Source organism: Balaenoptera musculus, chromosome 18 (genome assembly GCF_009873245.2).
Source record: "Balaenoptera musculus isolate JJ_BM4_2016_0621 chromosome 18, mBalMus1.pri.v3, whole genome shotgun sequence".
In the NCBI taxonomy this organism is placed as follows: Eukaryota; Metazoa; Chordata; class Mammalia; order Artiodactyla; family Balaenopteridae; genus Balaenoptera; species Balaenoptera musculus.
In genome coordinates, this window is record NC_045802.1 from 43,364,713 (window position 1) to 43,386,381 (window position 21,669).

At 32.6% G+C, this 21,669-nt stretch overlaps 1 pseudogene; it reads left to right on the forward strand.

Moving 5' to 3' along the window:
- Positions 1-421: 421 nt before the first annotated feature.
- On the forward strand, positions 422-1,173 carry LOC118884054 (annotated as a pseudogene).
- Positions 1,174-21,669: the final 20,496 nt, after the last annotated feature.

A 21,669-nucleotide genomic window follows, 5' to 3' on the forward strand; every position in this document is an offset into this window, starting at 1 on the left:
ATTAATAGTTGATTATACATAGTTTAGCTCAGAGTTTAGCTTAGTTTAACACAGATAACAATTCAACACGTTAACCTTTATCTGGCATCTAGATTCAATATGTAATCTAGAATTATTATTGTGTAATTTTTGTGTGTTGATATTTAAACTTATTCATTTTTTTTTATATCAACCTAATAGTTAATTTGCTGACTTCTCTTCATAAATTCACTTTTTTTTTCCCTGCAGTGAGCCTGGCTGAGCCTTGTTAGATCCCTGCTGGGTTTACTATTTGTGCAAGTCAACCAACAGCCAATTCTATACAAACATATTCTCAACAAATCTAGGACCTTTTTTGTTCCAAATATCATTAGTTCACCTTTGGTTGAACCCAGCACACCGGGAGCTTATATACTCTTCTCAGATAAAACACTAAGAAACAATGGTTGTCTCTGAATTTAAAAGATGGAAGACACTGCATTTGTTTTCCTCTTTCTTTTCTTGTACCCAAGATCAAAACAAGCTCAAACATGGATCTCAGGAGGTGGGAAAAAAATCTTCAGAGAGACAATAAGGTGTCCAGGGCTGAGAACAAGGCTCTCAGAAGAGAAAACAAGTCCCTCTGGGGAGAAAACAAAGCCCTTCAAGGAGAAAACAAAGCTTTCCTAATGGACAATCAGTTAATCCGCGGGGAGAACCAGTCGCTGAGACAGCAAAACCAGCTGCTGTGCAAGTTTAAAAGTGTGATTTTAGAAAACCAAAAACCACCTGGGGAAAAAAGTCAATGCCTTGAACACAGAAATTAAGTCGTATTGGCAACAAAATCGAGCCCTGGAAGTTCAGATCAAGGCTCTCAGGGAACAGGAGAAAGCCTTCCAGAACGAGGCGAAAGCCCTTCAAGGAGAAATAAGTTCTCTACATGAGGAGATCAATGCCCTACAACATCAGGAGTGTGAGATCAGGATGGAGCAAGAGGCCCTGATGGAAGAAGGACTTGCGCTGGAGATGGAAGAACAAGCTCTGTGGAACGAGGAACAGGCCCTTCGTGAAGAGAACAAGGCTCTGAGAGAGGAGAACAGTGTTTTTCAAGAGGAGGAAAAGGCCCTTCTGGAAGAGGTGAAGGTCCTGGAGGAGTGGAACAAGATTCTTCAGGGGAAAGACAGCAAACGTGCTGGCTGGAAAAATGCACAATAAAAAAATAAAGCAGGAGAAGTGTGACTTGAAGATGTAACCAGCAAACCATGAGTATCATTGACATTCCAGAAAAAAAAAAAATCAAACTTTTGAAAGTGAAATACTATTAGTGGGGTTGGAGTAGGAAGCTTGGAAATGTACAGGATCTGGTCCTGGAAACCAAATAAAGTCCTGAAAAGTTGGAAAAAAAAAAAAAAGTTTCTTTAGGTTTACTTAAATTGTACAGAACTATTGGTAGAAAATATTATTTTAGAATGGAAAAGATGTATTGCTCAAAACATGTGACACTGAATGGACCAGCTAGGTTTGCCCTTTAGTTTGAGAGACATTGGGTGAATATTGTAAGAAATCAACATCACAAAGGAAAACTTGTCTTAAAACTTGCTCTTAGAATTATGAACAATATAGTGAAACATAAAACTTTGCATCCTCCATATGTATTGTGAAAAAAAAATGTTTTGTAGAAGAATATTCTGCTTTATGCTTATTCCAATAATCTAATTGAGGAGGCCAATAAAATACTAAGAAGAATTTTTAAAATATGTGAGTGTTCACAAACTTCCTATTATCTATTTTTTCTCTCAGTTATTTTCTTCCTTTTGCTTGCTGGGAGGGTGCCATGCTCTCTAATAAATGTATTAATGAGAGAAAAGGGAGTGAGAGAACAAAGTTCCTTAAATTCATAATAGGGCTTGTGGAGTTTGGAATGTGAACCTGTGGGATGGTCCCTGTTCAGTGGAAATTGGGGAAGGAAGAAATTTATTTTTCAGATGTATTAATGTTAACAAGTGATCTAATTGAATGCTTTTTAAAAAAAATAATTCTGCAAAAACTAAGTCACATGGACTTATGGATTTATTAGAGTACATAGATACTTGCAGAGCACTAAGTTACAAACTGCTAGAGGCCTGTTGCTGTACCTTATTTTTCATCATCGTAGATTTTGAGCATTTAATACAGTATAAACATTTAATGGATTTTATTGAAGTCATATGTCATTCTGATTCTTGTCTAGTGTTACGTAATAGGAATATACGTATAGGAAGAAAAGACTTTCCTTTTCCCTAGATGCTGCCACATCTGCAAAAAGTCAACATACACTTATTAAACACCTTTAATTAGCATTCTACTAAGCAATACAGATACATTTAAATATAAAAAGTGAAAGGAGATATGTTCCCTGATTTTAAGGATTCCACAACCTGTGAAGGAAGATAAAGATCATTCCTTAAGAGAGGGTATCTATCTGCCTGATAAACAGATCACTAACCACTGTTCTTTGGAACTTATACAGCCACCATTTAAATTAAAAAAATTCAGCCTTGCAGAATATTAGAAAGCAATGTTTGTAGATAGTGTTCAACGGACTTGTAGGAAATTGGGACAGGGAGGAAATGCAATGCCTTTATCATTGTTTTCACCTCAAAACATGTGGAAGAAACCTGCAGAAAGGAGAATATCCAGCTTGGTGTTCTAGGGATTTGTGGATATGCTGCTTTATTGTCTATACACGAATTCTGATATGTTATTGTGCACTGAAAAGAGCCCTTACTCCGAAAACTCCCTACTGTAGTGTTTAGGAAAAATAAACTATTTTACTCTTTGGTGATGAAGTCAGGAAGGGCAGTGCCCATGGAGGGGTACAGTTATCAGTGACCCTTCTCAGTGAGGAAGCTGTCATTATTGCCTCATAGTTCAATCAGCAGGAATTCAGGTTAAACTGAAGACACAGGACACACTGATCAGAATTTCAGTCTCTCCTGTTTGAATTCATATGCTAAGCTGAAGATTGGCACTGCTACGAAGAAATTTTGGTTACTATTTATAGCACACTCTGCAAGTGAGAAATTATATAATTAAGGAATGGGTTAAAACAATTTATGTTGATATCACTCTTCATAATGTCTATGATCTTTCACCTTCACAGACTAATCAAAAATTGGATATATTTAAATGTACATTTAAAAGTTTTCATATTGTTAGATATCAATTGAAATTATATGTTAAACAGAGGAAATATTTTGAATGAAAAAAATGGGGGCATTTTGATGCTCACAATGCAGGAACTTTAGTGTATGTGAACTTTGTTTCTTTGTTCATTTCTAGGTCTTTCCTCATAGTTTCCAGAAAGGGTGGTCACCTAAAGGTCATCTGAAAGCCTAATGCTCCCACCAGGATTGCCCTTAATCCAGGCCAGCAAACAATAATTAGCTGCAGCACAGAATAGTTGCATGGATGTTCCAAATATCTTCTTAGAGATGAGAGACTGTTTATCTTTAAGAGACTATCAAGTTTCAACCCATGTGCTAGACTCTACTTATTTAAGGGCACAAATCCCAGTCTCCCAGGCCAATCTTTCCTCACTTTGATTTTTATTCCATTATGTTCTATATATCCTCTAATATATCCCAATTCTACATCATTCCCCACCCTCCTGAACATTTTATCAAATGTCCTTTAACCTCTTTTCTGAAAGTTCATTTTGTCTTCTTAACCCAGATAGACCTCAGTGATATTGCCCTCTTTAGTATAGCTCTCAGGTGAAGGCTTTTAGGCACCAGCAAAGATGGAGGTAGTGTAGGTTTCCTCATTTCTCACTGTACTTCCAAAACTTTTATCTTGTTTCCTCCTATAAAAGATTTAGTTTCAATGAAGCACGTGATATGAGATACCACTTTCAATCCTATGTAGTACTTCATATTCAGACTTCTTATTGGCTCTGGTTCGGATATTAAGACCTTTGGAATCTGGCTCATAGTACTCCTCCTGCTTTTACTCTTCTGTATAACCTCAAATTGCACATAGATGATTAGTCCAGAAATGTACCACTCAGTCCCTTGGATCTTCTTATCCACAAAAACCATTTCCCCCATATCATGTCAGTCTCCATCCCCATTATCGGACCTTAAAATCTTTGATTTGCAAATACGTTGATTCAGAAATCTGAATTGTCCAACTTTCTGAATATACTCTCTATACTCCTCTCTTATTTGCCTGTTTACCCAACTCATGTAGAAATCCAACTCATAACTCCATCCCCATTATTTCACTACTATTACCCCACACATTCTCACTTCTCTTGTTATTCAGCATAGATTCCGGTTCATTATAATACCCTTGAGAATGTTCTTTCCTTTTTTTTTTTTTTTTAATACAAATTTATTGGAGTATAATTGCTTCACAATACTGTGTTAGTTTCTGTTGTACAACAAAGTGAATCAGCCACATGCATACACATACATATATCCCCATATCCCCTCCCTCTTGAGCCTCCCTCCCACCCTCCCTATCTCACCCCTCTAGGTCGTCGCAAAGCACCGAGCTGATCTCCCTGTGCTATGCAGCTGCTTCCCACTAGCTATCTATTTTACTTTTGGTAGTGTGTATATATGTCCATGCTACTCTCACTTAGCTCCAGCTTCCCCCTCTCCCCCCATGTCCTCAAGTCCATTCTCTATGTCTACGTCTTTATTCCTGCCCTGCCACTAAGTTCATCAGTACCATTTTGTTTTGTTTTGTTTTTTAGATTCCATATATATGTGTTAGCATAGGGTATTTGTTTAAACTCACTCTCCAGTGTGCTGACCTGAAAAATTTCCAACGCAGATTCCCTGTAACTATGTGTCTTTTCCCAGCTATACCTTGTCTATTTCCTTATTTATTTCCTTGTGTTCCCGAGCACCTGAACATAGAGGTATTTCTATTATTAACAAAGAGGTAACACTATATACATAAAGTATCTAAATATTTACATATATTAACTCACTTCACCTTTGTAAACAACCTACTTTAAGTATCCTAATTTTACACATGAGGAAAGAGAAGCACAAGAAAATATTCCAATATCACGTATAGGATTTTTCAGATATAAGATTTGAATTCATGTGGTCTGACTCCAGACTCTGTCCTCTCAGCCTCTACTGGATATTAGCACTATAAAATCACCCAAATGCAAATGAAGACAACACTGCCCAGCAATCCTACCATTTTTCCTGCTTTCCAATGTAACAGATTTTAATGTCTCCTTTCTCCACTATCTTCAATAAGTCTCACTACCGAATGATAAACCTGCTTCTTAGATCCCTGAGAAAATACATGTCAAGAACTCTAACATTATTACTCTACCACAAATAGAATTGTACCTATTCTGTGCACATAGTGATTTCATTCCTTCCTATTAAAAGGAAAATAGATTTATCACAGGTTAATCCTTCCATATTTGCTCAGAATTTTATCTTGTGTTTTCCTCTGAAGGAATTTATTCTGATCTGCATTCTCTAACATTTAACATTCTCGAAAATGATAACTAGTCTTTTGTCTTTTAGTCATTCTAGCAGATATGAAGCTGTATCTCACTGTGGCTTAAATTAATACAAATTAGTATTTCCTTGATGATTAATGAGGTTGAGCATATTTTCATGTGTATACTGGTTATTAACATATCTTTCCTTGTGAAGTATTTTTTCAATTTTGGTTATTTTTTTCTTGGTGGTTTTCTTATTGAATTTTAAAAGTTATTTATATATTCAAGACACAGGTCTTTTTAGAGTCATGAGTATTGCAAATATTTCGTCCCATTTATGGTTTGCCTTTTGATTTTTCAACAGTGAGACATGAAGATGAGAAGGCTTTGAATATAAAGTCCAATTTATCTATTCTTTCATTTAGTGGTGTATTATATTTACATCTATTGTCTCGTTAGCATTATGTGTTCTCATTTTGAGCCATATATTTTTGCCTAGGAATATGGATTCATGGTAACACATTCAACCAGACTCTAATATAAAGTGTTTGCATGCATATGTATAAACCTTGTGACTATGAATCTCTGGCTAGTGTAGAGTGGAATACTAGGGAACACTAAAGTCTATGTACATATTATCTCATATAGGAATTATTAATGAAAACATATCTTTTTAAGGAGAAATACTCAGTAAACATGATTTCACAGAAAGGGAATCTGGAAATATTCCAGAGATAGTCCTCTAGAACTAGGTAATTGCTGTGCCATTTAGCTGATATGATAAGCCCTCCAGTTCACTGTAGTCCCTGTAATATACCTAACTTAGTTCTGGCCCAAGTACACATAAATAATTTTTATTATTAATCCCTGTAGGTCTTTTGATTGCCAGAAGAACTAAGAGAGTATATATATATATATATATATATATATATATATATATATATATATAACTATATCATTTGAAGAAAGTGAAACAAGATATTCAAGGACTCAGGGGTGCTGGATCCCACTCACAGAGGCTGCTCACAGTTAGCTCAAAGAGATGATTGCATACACCTCTTCCCAACGCTGCATTCATGGCATCACATTGATATCTTGAACTATATATACTCCAAATTACACCTTTTTTTTTTTTGGTAGCACCGGTGGTTAAATATTTACCTAGCTACCACAAGTCAAGGTACCTGAAAGTTAAAACAATGAAATCTAGAAGTTTTATAATCATTTATATTTGTGTTCTAAATAAATTAGAAAATATTGTCCAACAAATTTCAGATATTTATAGCATTATTTATCTTTCAAAGAAATTTCACAAGATATTAATGATCTGCAATTTGTTGGTCATGATTCACATTTTAAACAGAAAAAATAAAGACATAATTGAAACAACGAAGCAAGACGTTTTCCCTTTAAAACACTATTATCATTATTTTATTTTTATTAATATACATTGAAAATACTTACATAATTAAGAATCATGTATTAATATTTCATTGTTCTTAAAAAATAGAATTAGTATATGATTTTGTATATGGGGAATGAAAGCATGAAAGTAACAGAAAAATTACACAAATTCAAGAACAAATTGAGTGGATAAGAAGTTATTTTATGCTCAGGATACTATACCTTATGTTAAGGGACTGTAAGAGATCAGACAGCAGTCCCAAGAAAATGGCTCATTAGGGGTCTCCAAAGGGAAATCACAGCACGGTTAAGGATGCTAGGAAGATATTAGAGCTGTCTGAAATTATAGTTTTTGTACCAAAGGAGCTGTGATAAACTAAATTACATTCATAGTGAAAAGTCAGAAAGACACAAAATTGGATCAACAAAGAAGAAAGTATTCTATGGTTGTTTGCTAAATAAAAACAACACAAAACAATCATGATTAATACCATTTTGATATTTATATTGTTTTTTAAATTAAATAAAGAGATAACAGTTTAGCTCCACCATATTAAAATAGGATATCTGGTGTTATTCCTGATTCTGCTCCAACCTTTAATTTTTAAACTCTAAAATCCCTGAATATATCTTTGAGGCAGTAACATTACATAAATATTGATGTATTTTTCACCACCTCAAAATATCTAGAACCATTCATTTTATAGAAACTATCACTGTTATCATTGCATAGTGAACAATGTAATGTCTCTGATAAAATTTATCAAAACATATCTGATTTAGGCTGATTAGAATATAAAACTAGAGATAAAATTTGAATCTGCAACACATGATGCCATAACAGATGAGATACAAAAAGACAAATTATTTCTATAAGCACTAGGAATTAAATTTCCCAAGTGTGACAGTTTGCAAAAAGTTTTATTTTGTCCCTGCTCCTGATGTTACACCAATTGTTCTTGTACACTGAATCTGGGGTTAACCACCTGACTTGCTTTGGCCAAGGAGATGTGATCAGCTGACTCAAGCAGAACCTCAAGAAAACACTTGCCTATTTCTACTTCTGTACTACTATTCCTACTACTGCCCACAGAGCATTCTTGGGCTAGTTTGCTTTAAGGTAAGAGACACGTTGAACAGTCATCTATCGAAGACCAACAGACATCTGACCATAGGCGTGTATATGAACCCATCCTAGACCAGCAAAACAATCCAGAAGAGCTAAGTCTAATTACTAACACACAGTCCTACAAGCCAAATAAGTGCTTATTCATTTTAGTCACTGATGCTGGGCTCGTTACACAGTATGATTGAGACAATGAAGAGAATAAGTATCTGATAAACCACAATTTTTTTCTTTCTTCTCTGTTATTTCATGATTTTTATTTGTTTAAAAATTCTGGTATTTAAAAAAAATTAAAAGTATTTTCAGTTAAACAATGACATTTTATGTTCTGTTGTGTACATTTATAATAGTAATAAAATAAATTTACTTATAGACATAAATGAATTATTTTAAGTAAATACATTTTATTAAATCATTAGCAAAATATTGTGGTTAACTGATAACTGCAGTGGTAACTAATATGGTTTAAAACATTGTGGATAGGTTGTTAAATTTATATGAAAGAATAAACAATCATGTTATTAGTAAATAATGAAATTTCAAAAAATGTATATTAATTACTTTAAACTGAAGACAAGATGATATGTATTAATAAATGCAAATAGTTTATAGCAAAAGCATAGAAAAATACATCTAAATTATTCTGCTCATCTCTATTCACCCTATGAAAAATTCTGACAAATGTCATCTGAAAGATGATCTTCACGCTCATTTAGCAGAAAACATGTGATAAAAGAAGTCAGTATAATTTCAGAAAAGTGGATTATTGCAGACTAGCTTCATTTTTTTTCTAGTGGAGGTAGTCAGTTATTAGCAAATTAGAGATAATCTATCCTCCTGTGGATGGCTTCATGCTCTGCCACTTTCTCCTATAAAACAGCCCGTCACGTGTTCCACAGTTCCTGAACCAGTCTTGATCTTGTAGGCAGTACACTACTGGAGAAACTTAGGAATTAAGTTAAAACCCACAGATGTCAGAGAGTAGAGCCAAGCACATTCACTGTGTTTCCAAGTCCCCTTCACTGATAATATATCCCAAAATTTGATTTTCCATGAACAAACTTCCATATAACCTTCTAGATAGTGCAAAACGTGAGTCCAGGATCTGACCCAGATGTATACAAGAATTTAATAAATAATAAATGTCATTTAATACATTGACTAAAAGATGAATTAATCACTTGATAATCATCAAAATGAGTTATCTGAGGTAAAGTTAGCTATATCCTCCACTTCTTACTGCCACTACCATAAAAATGCAATATATTTTTGTATAGTTATGTGTAATATCTATATATCTATATCTATACCCACACATATTTTTTTCCTAGGATTATCATAACAGAGTATCACATTGGGTGACTTAAATAACTAAAATTTATTTCCTCACAGTGCTGGAAGTTAGAAGTCTAAGGTCAAGGTGTTAGCAGGATTAATTTCTTCTGTGGCCTCTCTCCTCAGCTTCTGGAAGGCCATCTTTTGTGTCTTTACATAGTCTTCCCTCTGTGTGTGTCTGTGTTCTAATATACCCTTTCTATAAGGACATCAGGCATATTGGATTAAGGCCCACCCATAAGACTTCATTTTACCTCATTCAAGGCCCTACTTCCAAATACTGGATGTTAAGACCTCAACCAATAAATTTTAGAAGATACACTTCAGCCCATAATACCATACCTAAGATATAGATGTACTTCAAGATATACTTTATATTACATCATAATATAACAAAACTTAACGTCATCATAGAGAAGAAAGAAGATATAGAATCTATATAGAAAAAAGCTTATATATTTGTTAAAATTTTAAAAATACCAAAGAAAAAAGCAAAACTGTCCATTGCAATTTTTACTATTAGCAAAATTGATAAACATACAAAGATTCAGAGAAACAGTTGTCATACATATACAGTATAATGAGTTATTAGTTATCCTCCAAACACTACAAATATTGCTATGAAGACAATGATCCTTGGAGAAGGAATACAATCAGTATGGAAAAGAGAAAGAAAACAAAAGGAAAATAAAGATATCTGAAGATTTCCAGACAAGCTATGCCTTACTGAGCTTGGTGTATCCCCTGAATATTTATCTAATACCACCAAGAGTCTCTAAGTCAAGATCAGCTTCTCTGGTCAGGTTAGATGTTTCTCAACCATCACATTCCATTCTGTAGAGAGAACTAAGATACTGACTTCTTCCCTTTTCCACCTGGTCCTCAGGGTTTATTCTGTAGCCTCTCGCTTGACATCCTCAAGATGACTGATAGCCCTATCACAGAGGAGAAAAGGCCCAGTTGACAGGGAGTGTGTTACTTATGCTCACTTCTGGGAAATGGGAACTTGCTACATGTTGCCATTATTTCCTGCCATCTCAGATGGTTTCATAGAAGTGTCAGTCAGTGGTCTGTATGAATATATCAAGGAGATAACAAAGAGGTGGTTCAAGCTTCCAACTTACCCCAGGATACCTGCACAAATTCTCTGAGATTTCAGTAATACTGTGAAGAGTATTTCTGAACCAGCTGTGAGCTATCATGCTTTTAACTATTCAAAGCAATTAAACTGCAATTTTAATGAGGCATACTTTTAATTATATACTGCAGCCACAAGGTTGAATTATGGAAGTGATTTACTTTGCTGGTGAGTGAGTCTTATGGATCCTTTATGCTCATATCTCTCCATCACTTTCTTCTTCCTAATAAATGTGAGTTCTTTTTAATTCTCACAAAACCCCATAAACTGGGACAATATTATATTCTAGTTTTGGCATATGTAAAATCTCAGGCCCTACCCTTTGATGTTAATAAGAACTGAGTTGCTATTCTGAGCCATGGACTTGTTCCCCTATATGGAAGTTTTCCAAATTGATCCTTGCCTTACCTCTTCTAATAGATCATGTTAATCCAAGGAGTATTGATAAGCCTTTTAGGACTTGATTTTAGAGAATTTTTCGCCCTACCCAGAGTGTGTGAATTTACATGTTAACACCCAAAATTATCCCTAATGTTTTGTTTTTTTCAAATTTTATAATATTTGGGGAATATTTTTCATAATTCATCATGAATTGTATAGACAATTTTCTTCATAAAGAGTATTATATGTAGTTTTATCACAATATTATTATTTAATATGATTCTTCTGTATACAGTACAAATACAACATTAGTGCATGTAAAACTTTACAAAGACAGCTTACATAGTATTTCATTTTCTATTATAAATGACACATTTATTTCCCAATAAGATAAGCGGGATCACTTATGAAATAATTAAATGAATTTTGTTTAAATAGCATTTAGATATTGAAGAAATAAATGAGGTAGAAAATATATTTTTTGAATGTCATTGCAGGGTCACAACAGAAATACTGAAAGTAGAAGTATATTGATAGAATTCCAGTAAGCATGGTTTAATTCCAAATCAGTCACAGTTCTGACTCAGAAAGCTTTTTTTTTTTCAATCCACTTTGTGTAAGTTGTTAGTGAACATATTAGTTAATGACCCGAAGGCAAATCCATGACAATGTGATTTTTTGCTAATTGTGTGGAAAATGTTTTCTAACTTTAAAAAATGCTACATTCTGAGATGCTATAGGGAATTTATCTTCCCTATTTGAGCTATTCTATTCAACCTTCCTCAAGGGCACTGAATCATATTGAATGAGTCATCCAGCTTTCACATCATATCTAAAAATCAAGGAAAACTCCCAAGAGGCAATGTTAAGGATTAAACACTCTCATTCTGTTTACATTCAGTTGGCATTAAAATGAAAAATAAGTTATAAAGTTGACTGTAGTAAGACTATAGATATTTTAATATCTCATTTTCATAGTGCCTTATAATAAAATGCCAAACTTTTAGATATAGTATAATAAAAATATTTTTATATTTACTTTTGGAAAAGCTTCTTATTTTAAATTTCTCCTCTTTAGAACTTTTTTCTTTATTATTATTCAAATTAACATACACTAGACATATATTAAAATAAATGTATGCTTAATGAGTATGTTTATTAAAGGAAGACCAGTGCTTTAGTAGCCTCAATTTGAAAAATATTAAGTTATGTTAAAAAGTGAATATGAAAAAAATATATGTGTATATATATATATATATATATATATATATATATATACACACACACACACAAATATATACATATAAATTTTAAATTGTTGCAGGAACATCTGCTATTGACTTTTATATGATTATAAAAACTTACTTAAAAATATCAAATCTTTCAATTCACAACAGAAAATAGACTTGAGGATACTTATATATAAAATGCACACATGATTTCATTTTATATTATATTTTATTTATATTAACCAAATATAAATATGAATGCTCTGAGCAACCCAGAAGAAGTTCACCACTTAAGATTTCTTGCATTTTTAACTGCTCTCTTATTTTAACTGCATTTTTCACATAAGACTAATTCCCATATTCTATGCCACACACACATGCACACACACACACACACACCCATGACATGTTCCTACTGTATTTAATGCATATATTTTCAACCCAACTAAATTATGCTGAATTAGGTGTAAATGTGTCTTAAAAATTATATAGATTTGTTTGAAATGTGATTTTTCATTTTCTTTAGCACCTTCGTCCTATAAACTGTATTGTGTTCTTAGGTTTTCCATTCAACATTAGGTTTTTGAGATATATTAATGTTTTGATAATAAATGTAACTCATTATATTTGCTTTATTCATTTATCATATACATACATATGATACTTGTATCTATACATAATGGATATATCTCACGATTATAAGCCCATCCCTCCAGTAATAGATTTGTCATTTGCCTACACTTCTATGTTACCAAAAACTACAACACTGTGATGAATGTCTTTATTCATATCTCCTTACAGACTTATGGAAAAGATTTTTAGAGGATATATATTCTGCTGTGAGACTAACTGCTGGATGTAGGATATTTGCATATAAGATTTTACCAGATATCACTAAATACTTCCAGAATGCCTGTGCAAGTTTCCAAACATGGGAACATCAGCAATGCTTAAAATTTCCAATTTTCCCATATTCTAACATTTCATAGTGTACTGCCTTTACATTTTTGCCAATCTACTACTTGCAAGAAGATATACAATTTTCATTTTAATATCTATTTCCACATTTACCAGTGAGGCTGATCATGCACATATTAATTATGTGGATATTTCTTCAAAGGCAGTATAAACTAATAAGGAGCACAGATTTTGGACCAAGACAGCCTGGGGGCAAATCCTGCCTCCATCACTTACTTAGACAAAAATAAACTTATACGCATTATTTAACTCTCTGTGCGTCCTTCTATTCACCTTTAATGAGGAGAACCATATCAACTTTGTATCTCTGTTAAATAAATTAAAATGTATGTAATGCTTAACACAGTATCTAGAACACATTAGTTGCTATATAATTGTTAATTATTATTTTTTATTCATATTCTCAGCTTATTTTTGTAAATATTTCCTTTCCTTGATAAGTTGAATGTGTTCCTTTATAATATAGACATTAATCATTTGCTTGTGTTTAGCATTGCGTATATCATCTCCAGTCTGTCATATAGTGGTTAACTTTGCCTGCTATGAGGTTTTTTAATTAAAGATGTTTACTTGTACCTAACCAAAGTTAAAAAATTTTTGTACATGAATTATACTGTAAGGTTTTGTTTTAAAAATTTTTTCTAACTATGAGGTCATAAAAATATTGCATTTTTTTATATTTTTAACTTTAATTTTACTTTTGGCATTTGGTTATTTAATCTATGTAGAGCCATTTTTTTTAATCCAACTTTGTAATCCAACTTTTAAAGTCCATATACTGAGCCAAATTTCCACAGATCATCTACTAAAAAATGTGCAATTTCACAACCCCCAATATACTATCTTTTATCAAATTTGAGGAAACCATATGTTCATGAATCTGTTTCTGGATTCTCTGTTCTATTTGTTAGTTCTTGTACAAAAACTATACTTTTTCCTACTACATCTTTGTTAAGTGTTTTAATGTCTACTCATGATATACATGTGCATGCATATTTCCTCTCCATCTTGGAATTATAATAGATATTCTTAACTTTATCCTGTTATGTAGATTATAGTATAGGCTTAATTTCCCAAAAGTTTCTCCTAGAAAACTGTCAAAATTTTCTTGAGTATATAGCCATATTGTAGTAGAGTTGACCTATTTAAAATTAAGTTTGACCATTCATGAATATGTTTTGCCTTTTATTGAGGTCCTTTTTATAAAATTTTTATGTAACACAGTCAAATCAGACTCACAGTAATTATAGATTTTCTCAGTACAAAATCTTACTGTTAACTTTAAAAGTTTCCAGCAATTGCAGAGCACAGATAAAACATATTGGACAGTTTGAGAAAGCCCTGAGACAATATCAAGCACACTAACATTCACATTATAAGGATCCAAGAAGGAGAAGATAGAGAAAAGGGGCAGAGGACATATTTGAAGACATAATACCTGAAAAGTTTCCCCTCTGAGACGGGAAACAACAAACCAGATCCAGGAAGCACAGAGAGTCTGAAACAAGACCAACCCAAAGAAACCACACCAAGACACATTGTAATTAATATAGCAAAACTTTAACATGAAGAGAAAATATTAAAAGCAGAAAGAGAAAAGCATTAGCTGTGTTCAAGGTAACTCCCATAAGACTATCAGCTGAATTTTCATCAGAATCTCTGCAGGCCAGAAGGGAGTGGCATGATATACTTAAGTAAAGAAAGGAAAATGCTACAACCAAAAATACTTTACCTGTAAGTCTATGTCATTCAAATTTAAAGGAGGGATGAGTTTTACAGCCAAGCAAAGCTAAAGGAAGCCAGCATCTCTAAACTAGTTTCACAAGAAATGTTAAAGGTAGTTCTCTAAGTGGAAAAAAAGACAACTGAAAATATGAACATTACAAAAGGAAAAATCTCATTGGTAAAGGCAAATATTATAGTAAAGGTAGTAGATCAAACACATATAAAGCTAGTAGGAAGGTTAAAAGACAAAAGTAGTATAACCATTTATAATCACAATGAGTAGTTAAGAGATACCCACACAAAAAAGATGTAAGATACCATGCCCCAAAGATCAAACTTGTTGGGGGAGAGGTAAAAATGTAACATTGTTAGAATGTGTTTTAACTTAAGAGATTATCCAATTAAATTAAATATATTGTTCAACTTCATATATATGTATATATATGAACATATTATTACATATTGTTATATATAAACCTCATCGTAACCACAAACCAAAAATATATAATCGATACACACACAAAAAAAGAGAAAGAAATCCAAACATAACACTAAAGATAGTAAGCAAATCATAATGGAAGAGAGCAAAAGAATAAGAAGGGAACAAAAAGGAAATACAAAAACAATGAACAAAATGGCAATAAATACATGCATATCAATAATTACTTTAAATGTCAATGGACTAAATGCTCCAATCAAAAGACATAAAGTGACTGATGGATACAAAAACAAGACTTGTATGTACACTGCCCATAAGAGACTCACTTCAGATCTAAAGACATACACAGACTGAAAGTGAGTGGATGAAAAATAAGTATTCTATGCAAATGAAAACAAAAAGAAAGCTGGGATAACAATAGTTGTATCAAACAAAGTAGCCTTTAAAGTAATGTAACAAGAGACCAAGAAGGGCATTACATAATGATAAAGGGATCAATCCAACAAGAAGATATAACAAGTGTAAATATATATGCACTCTACACAGGGGCATCTAAATACATAAATCTGATATTAACAAACATAAAGGAAGAAATTGACAGTAACATAATAATAGTAGAGGACTTTTACACCTCACTTACATGAAGGGACAGATCATCCAGACAAAATCAATAAGGAGACAATAACCTTAAATGACATGTTAGACCAGATAAATTAAACAGATACAGAGGAGTCCATCCAAAAGCAGCAGAATACACATTCTTTTTTAGTGCACCTGATACATTCTTCAGGGTATTTCATATGCTAGGCCACAAAACAAGTCTCAGTAAATGTAAGAAGATTGAAATCAGATCAAGCATCTTTTCCCACCACAATGCTAAGAGACTAGAAATCAACTACAAGAAAAAATAAAACAAAACTGCAAAGAACACAAACATGTGGAGGCTAAACAACATGCTACTACTAAACAGTCAATGAGTCACTAAAGAAATCAGAAAGGAAATTAAGTCCCTACTTGAGACAAATGAAAATGAAAACACAATGATCTGAAATCTGTGGAACACAGCAAAAGCAATTCTAAGAGAGAGTTTTATAGCAATACAAGCCTATCTCAGGAAAATTAAAAATATCAAATAAACAACCTAACCTTACACCTAAAGGGATTAGAAAAAGAATAAATGAAATCCAAAGTTGGAAGAAAGAAAGACATAACAATAAAGATCAGAGCAAAAATATATAAAATAAACTAAAAACAACAATAAAAAAGATCAGTGAAGCTAAGAGCTGCTTCTTTGGAAAGATAAAAAATAATTGATAAACTTTGAGCCAGACTTATCAAAAAAAAAAAAAAAAGGAATAAAAAAGGAGAAGTTACAACTGACACCACAGAAATACAAAAGATCATAATTAGAAAATATATATGTACTCCAATGTTCATAGCAGCACTATTTACAATAGCTAAGAAACGAAAGCCACCTAAGTGTCCATAGATAGATGAATGGAAAAAGAAGATGTGGTATAGACATACAATGGAATGTTAGCCTTAAAAAATAATGAAGGCTTGCCATTTCTGACAACTTAAATGGAAATAGAGTATATCATGCTAATGAAATAAGTCAGACAGAGAAAAACAAATAGCATATGATTTCACTCATATGTGGAATCTAAAAATCAATACAAATGAACAAACATAAAACAGAAACAGTCATAGATACAGAGAACAAACAGGTGCTTGACAGAGGGATGCAACTCAGAGGATGAGAGAAAGAGTTGTGTGATATTAAAAGCTATAAACTTACAAAATAAATGAATCAGGATACAAAGTATGCAGGGTGGTGAATATAGGCAATAATTATATAATAAATTTGTATGGTAACAATGGTAACTATACTTATTGTGGTGATCAGTTTGTAATGTACAGAAATATTGAATCACTATGTTGTTCACCAGAGCTAACATAGTGTTGTAGGTCAATTATACTTCAAAAACAAACAAATAAACAAACTCATAGAAAAATAGGTCAGATTTGTGTTTATCGGAGGCAAGGTGTGGGGGGAGAGGGGAAAGGTAGTCAAAATATACAAACTTTCAGTTATAAGATAAATAAGTAGCAAGGATGTAATATACAATATGATAAATATAATTAACAGTTGTATGTTATATATAAAAGATGTTAGGAGAATAAATTCTGAGAGTTCTCATCACAATGAAAAATATTTTCTTCTTTTTATTTTGTTTTGTTTCTATACGAGATGATGGATGTTCATTAAACTTCCTGTGGTAATCATTTCATGATGTATGTAAGTCAATCATTATGCTGTATACCTTAAACTTTTACAGTGCTGTCAGTTTTATCTCAATAAAACTGGAAGAAAAAAAATTTATATGGAGAGGCAAAAGGCCCAGAATAGCCAACACAACATTGTAGGAAAATAACAATTTCAGAGAATTAACACTATATAATTTCAAAACTTACTTTAAAACTACAGTAATCAAGACAGTGTACCACTGACAAAATGACTAGTCAAATAGATCAATAACGTAAAGCAGAGAGCTCAAGAATACACTCCCCAAAATACAGTCAACTTATCTTTGACTAAGGAGCAAAGATAATACAATGGAACAAAGATATTCTTTTCAACAAATGGTATGGGGACACCTGGATATCCACATGCAAAAAGAGAAAGAAAGAAAGAAAGAAAAAAAAAAAAGAATCCAGATACAGACCCTACACCTTTAGCAATAAGTAACTCAAAATGGATCACAATCCTAAATTTAAAACAAAACTATAAAACGCCTAGAAGATAACATGAGAGAACACCTAAATAACCCTGGTTTGGCAATGATTTTTTCATACAACACAAAAGGCATAATCCAGAATAAAATAATGATAAGCTGAACTTCATTAAAATAAAAAAATTCTGCTCTTCAAGTCACTGTCAAGAGAATGAGAAAGACAAGCCACAGACCGGGAGAAAATATTTGCAAAAGCATACCTGCTACACGATTGTTATCCAAAAAATTCAAAGAACTCTTAAAACTCAACAATAGAAAACAGCCAATTAAAAAAGGCAAAGACCTTTACAGACACCTCACTAAAAAAGATATATAGATAGTAAATTAATACATGAAAAGATGATCCACAACATATGTCATCAGGGAAATGAAAATTAAAACAACAATGAGATATGACTACACACCTAGTAGAATGGCCAAAATCCAGAACACTGATTAACATCCAAACTTTGGCAAGAATGTGGAGGCACAGGACTCTTATTCATTGCTAGTGGAAATGCAAAACTGTACAGTCACTTTGACAGTTTATCAGTTTCTTACAAAACTAAACATACCCTTACCAAACAATCCAGCAATCATGCTCCTTGGGATTTATCCAAAGGAATCAAAAACTTACATACACACAAAATGCTGCACAAGGATGTTTATGGTAGCTTTGTTCTTCATTACCAAAACATGGATACAACTGAGATGTCCTTTGTCAGTTAAAAGGAAAAATAAACTATAGTACATCCAGAGAATGGAATATTATTTACTGCTAAAAAGAAATGAGCTATCAAGTCATGGAAAGAAATGGAAGAACCTGAAGCATATTCCTAAGTGAAAGAAGCCAATCTGAAAAAGATGCATACTATATTATTACAACTATATGACATCTTATAAAAGGGCAAAACCATGTAGACAGTAAAAAGATCAGTAATTGTCAAGGTTTTTGGACGGGAAGGATGAACAAGGGGAGCACAGAGGATTTTTAGGCCAGTGAAACTTTCTGTATGATCTATAATGGTGGTTACATGTCATCATACATTTGTTAAAACCCATAGAATGTACAACACCAAGAGTGAACCCAAATGCAAACTACATGCTTTGGGTGATAATGATGTGTCAGTGTAGGTTCATTAGTTGTAACAAATGTACTACTCTGGTGGTGGGTGTTGATAATGGAGGAGGTTATGTATATGTAGGGACAAGGATATATATGGGAAACCTCTGTACTTTCTGCTCATTTGCTGTCAACCTAAAACTACTCTAAAAGGTATAGTCTACTTTTTAAAAAAAATAGTAACATTAAAATTTATAAGATTTTTGTTATATTTACGGTAAGTATTAGCCTATTCACAAAGCATGCTGACCTCCAAAGAAAAGCTTTGTCCTCTGAAAGAATCAAGGAAAACAACCACAGTCCAGTGCTTAAAACAATATATTTTGGTTAACCCCAAGGCTTTGACTCCTCCTGCTCAATCATGCATCTTAAAAGCCTTATAACCCAGCAACTGAAGTTTTTATCCTGCAATGTGATATCCAGCCTAATTAGAGATAATGTGTTCAACTGTAGAATATAGTAGGTAAAGAGGAAACATGCAAATGCTACTACTCCGATTTTCACAAGGTTTTGGTAGCTTATTAAGTAAAATATAAAGTAATAAAATTATTAAGTTATACTCAAACAGGTCCAGGTTCTTTGCTATTTGGCCATTTACCCTTATTTGCATAATATTGATTTGTATGATATAGCCCATTTTTTGTTGATAAAAATTTTGATAATAAAATAATTTTGCATTTTGGAAATAAATTTCTCTTGATCAAATCCAACTAGTTTTCATTTTCCATTAGATCAAGGGATGTGTTGCGGTTAGATATTTTTATCTGGGTCAATATATAAAATTAGGCTATAATTCTCTTTTCTTGGTTTGCATTTACCTTATTAGAGTAAAATTTATTACAAAGTTTTCTCCTCTTTTCTTCTATTTTTGAAAATTTCTGTAAAAGAGTTATTATCTGTTCACCAAACTAGAGTAGATTCCCCTTGTAAAAGCCTATAGGACTGGAATTTGTGGGGTTACAAGACTATATTTTTTAACATTTTCATTTATATAATAGTTATTCCTACTTTCAAGATTTCTAGTTCTTCTACTGCCTTTTTTAGAATTTTACAAGTGAAGAAATGCAACTATATTAACTATGTTTCCAAATTTATAGGCATAGGTTAAGTAATATTATTAATTAGTTATTTAAAAATCTCTGTAATTACTTGTATCATAATGCATTTGAAACCTGCTCGTCCTTTACTATCACCTGTTTTTCTTAGAAAGAAAACTTTTTGATAGATCCCAGAAAAGTGTTATATTATTGAAAATAGAGATATAAAAAATTCACTTAATTTCCAAGAATAATAAAAGTAAAGTGAGGTGGATTTTGCAGTTTAAGCAATGCATGATAGTACGTTTTGAGCATTGGGATAATTTTAGATACAAATTGAAAGAGACTATAACATTTCAAAACAATGTGAAATTTTGTTGTAGTAGCCTCACTGATGCTGTTGAATTGCATTGGCTGTTGAATTTAAAAGCATATAAGCATCTGATACATTTATAAAGTTCATTAAAATAACAGAAACTGTACTATACAGATGAGCAAAAGATATAATTTTGAAACTTAGAACAGGCAAGGATAATGGTCTTATTTTTCACATTTGGTAGGAATTAATAGTAAAATAGTTCATCATAAAATTCTGCAGCAGTTTTAGTATAGGGAACTTTTGAGTGTCAGGATTAGAGGAAGGGGGGGATTTATTGAGTAAAATATTTTGTTCCATGAGCTATTATGTAGGGACTTTACACAAGGATTTCTCATATAAGCTCAGCAATAACCTCCATAAATTCTAGAACTACTAGTTTTCATATTTGATGTGGATTACCAGGCTGTATGTGATTGTGGGAAAATATTTATTTGTAATCCTTGGAAATATATCATATGAATGCATTTTACATTTGGATAACTAGAAAATTAGAGTGTATACTTTAATAGAAATATCTGGCATGTTACATGGAAAGAAATCTATAGTTCCAGTATAAGCAAAGATACACAGTATAATTTGGGGTTATGTTATATCTAAAAGAACTAATGTAAAGAAAACAGCTGATGACCAAGAAAGGTGAAACAAGTGAAATCTTGTCATATGTAATGACAAGAAATGTAGAAAATTATGACAAATTAAAGGAGATAGAACAATGGAATTGTAGAGATAAAATTTATTCTGTGTATCATATACTACAACTCCTCCACTTTAAAAAATGATGTTCAGTGACTTTCCCTGGAAAAAAAATATAGTTGGTACTGAAATCTACATTCTTGATTCCTATCTTACAGTGCTGTAATTCTAAACCTCTGTCAGGAGAGATTTTTTTGTTTCTATTTCACAGATTAGCTGTGTTATTGAGGTTGTATGTTCCATTAACTCTCTTGGATAGAAAATGGTAGAGAAAAAGAAAGCAGATCTCTAGGGAGGAACAGCAGACAGTGGGATAGATAAAAATAAACTACCATAAATCCGGCTGTACTCTTTCATCTGGCATCATTGCCAAACCCACTTATCTTCTGTTTCCTTGAGTTTTAGCTGCCTGAGGCTTGAAATTCACTTATCTGAGGCACCATAGCCCCCAATCTAGCAGGAAAAAATAACTGGAATCTTACTCTCCCTGGA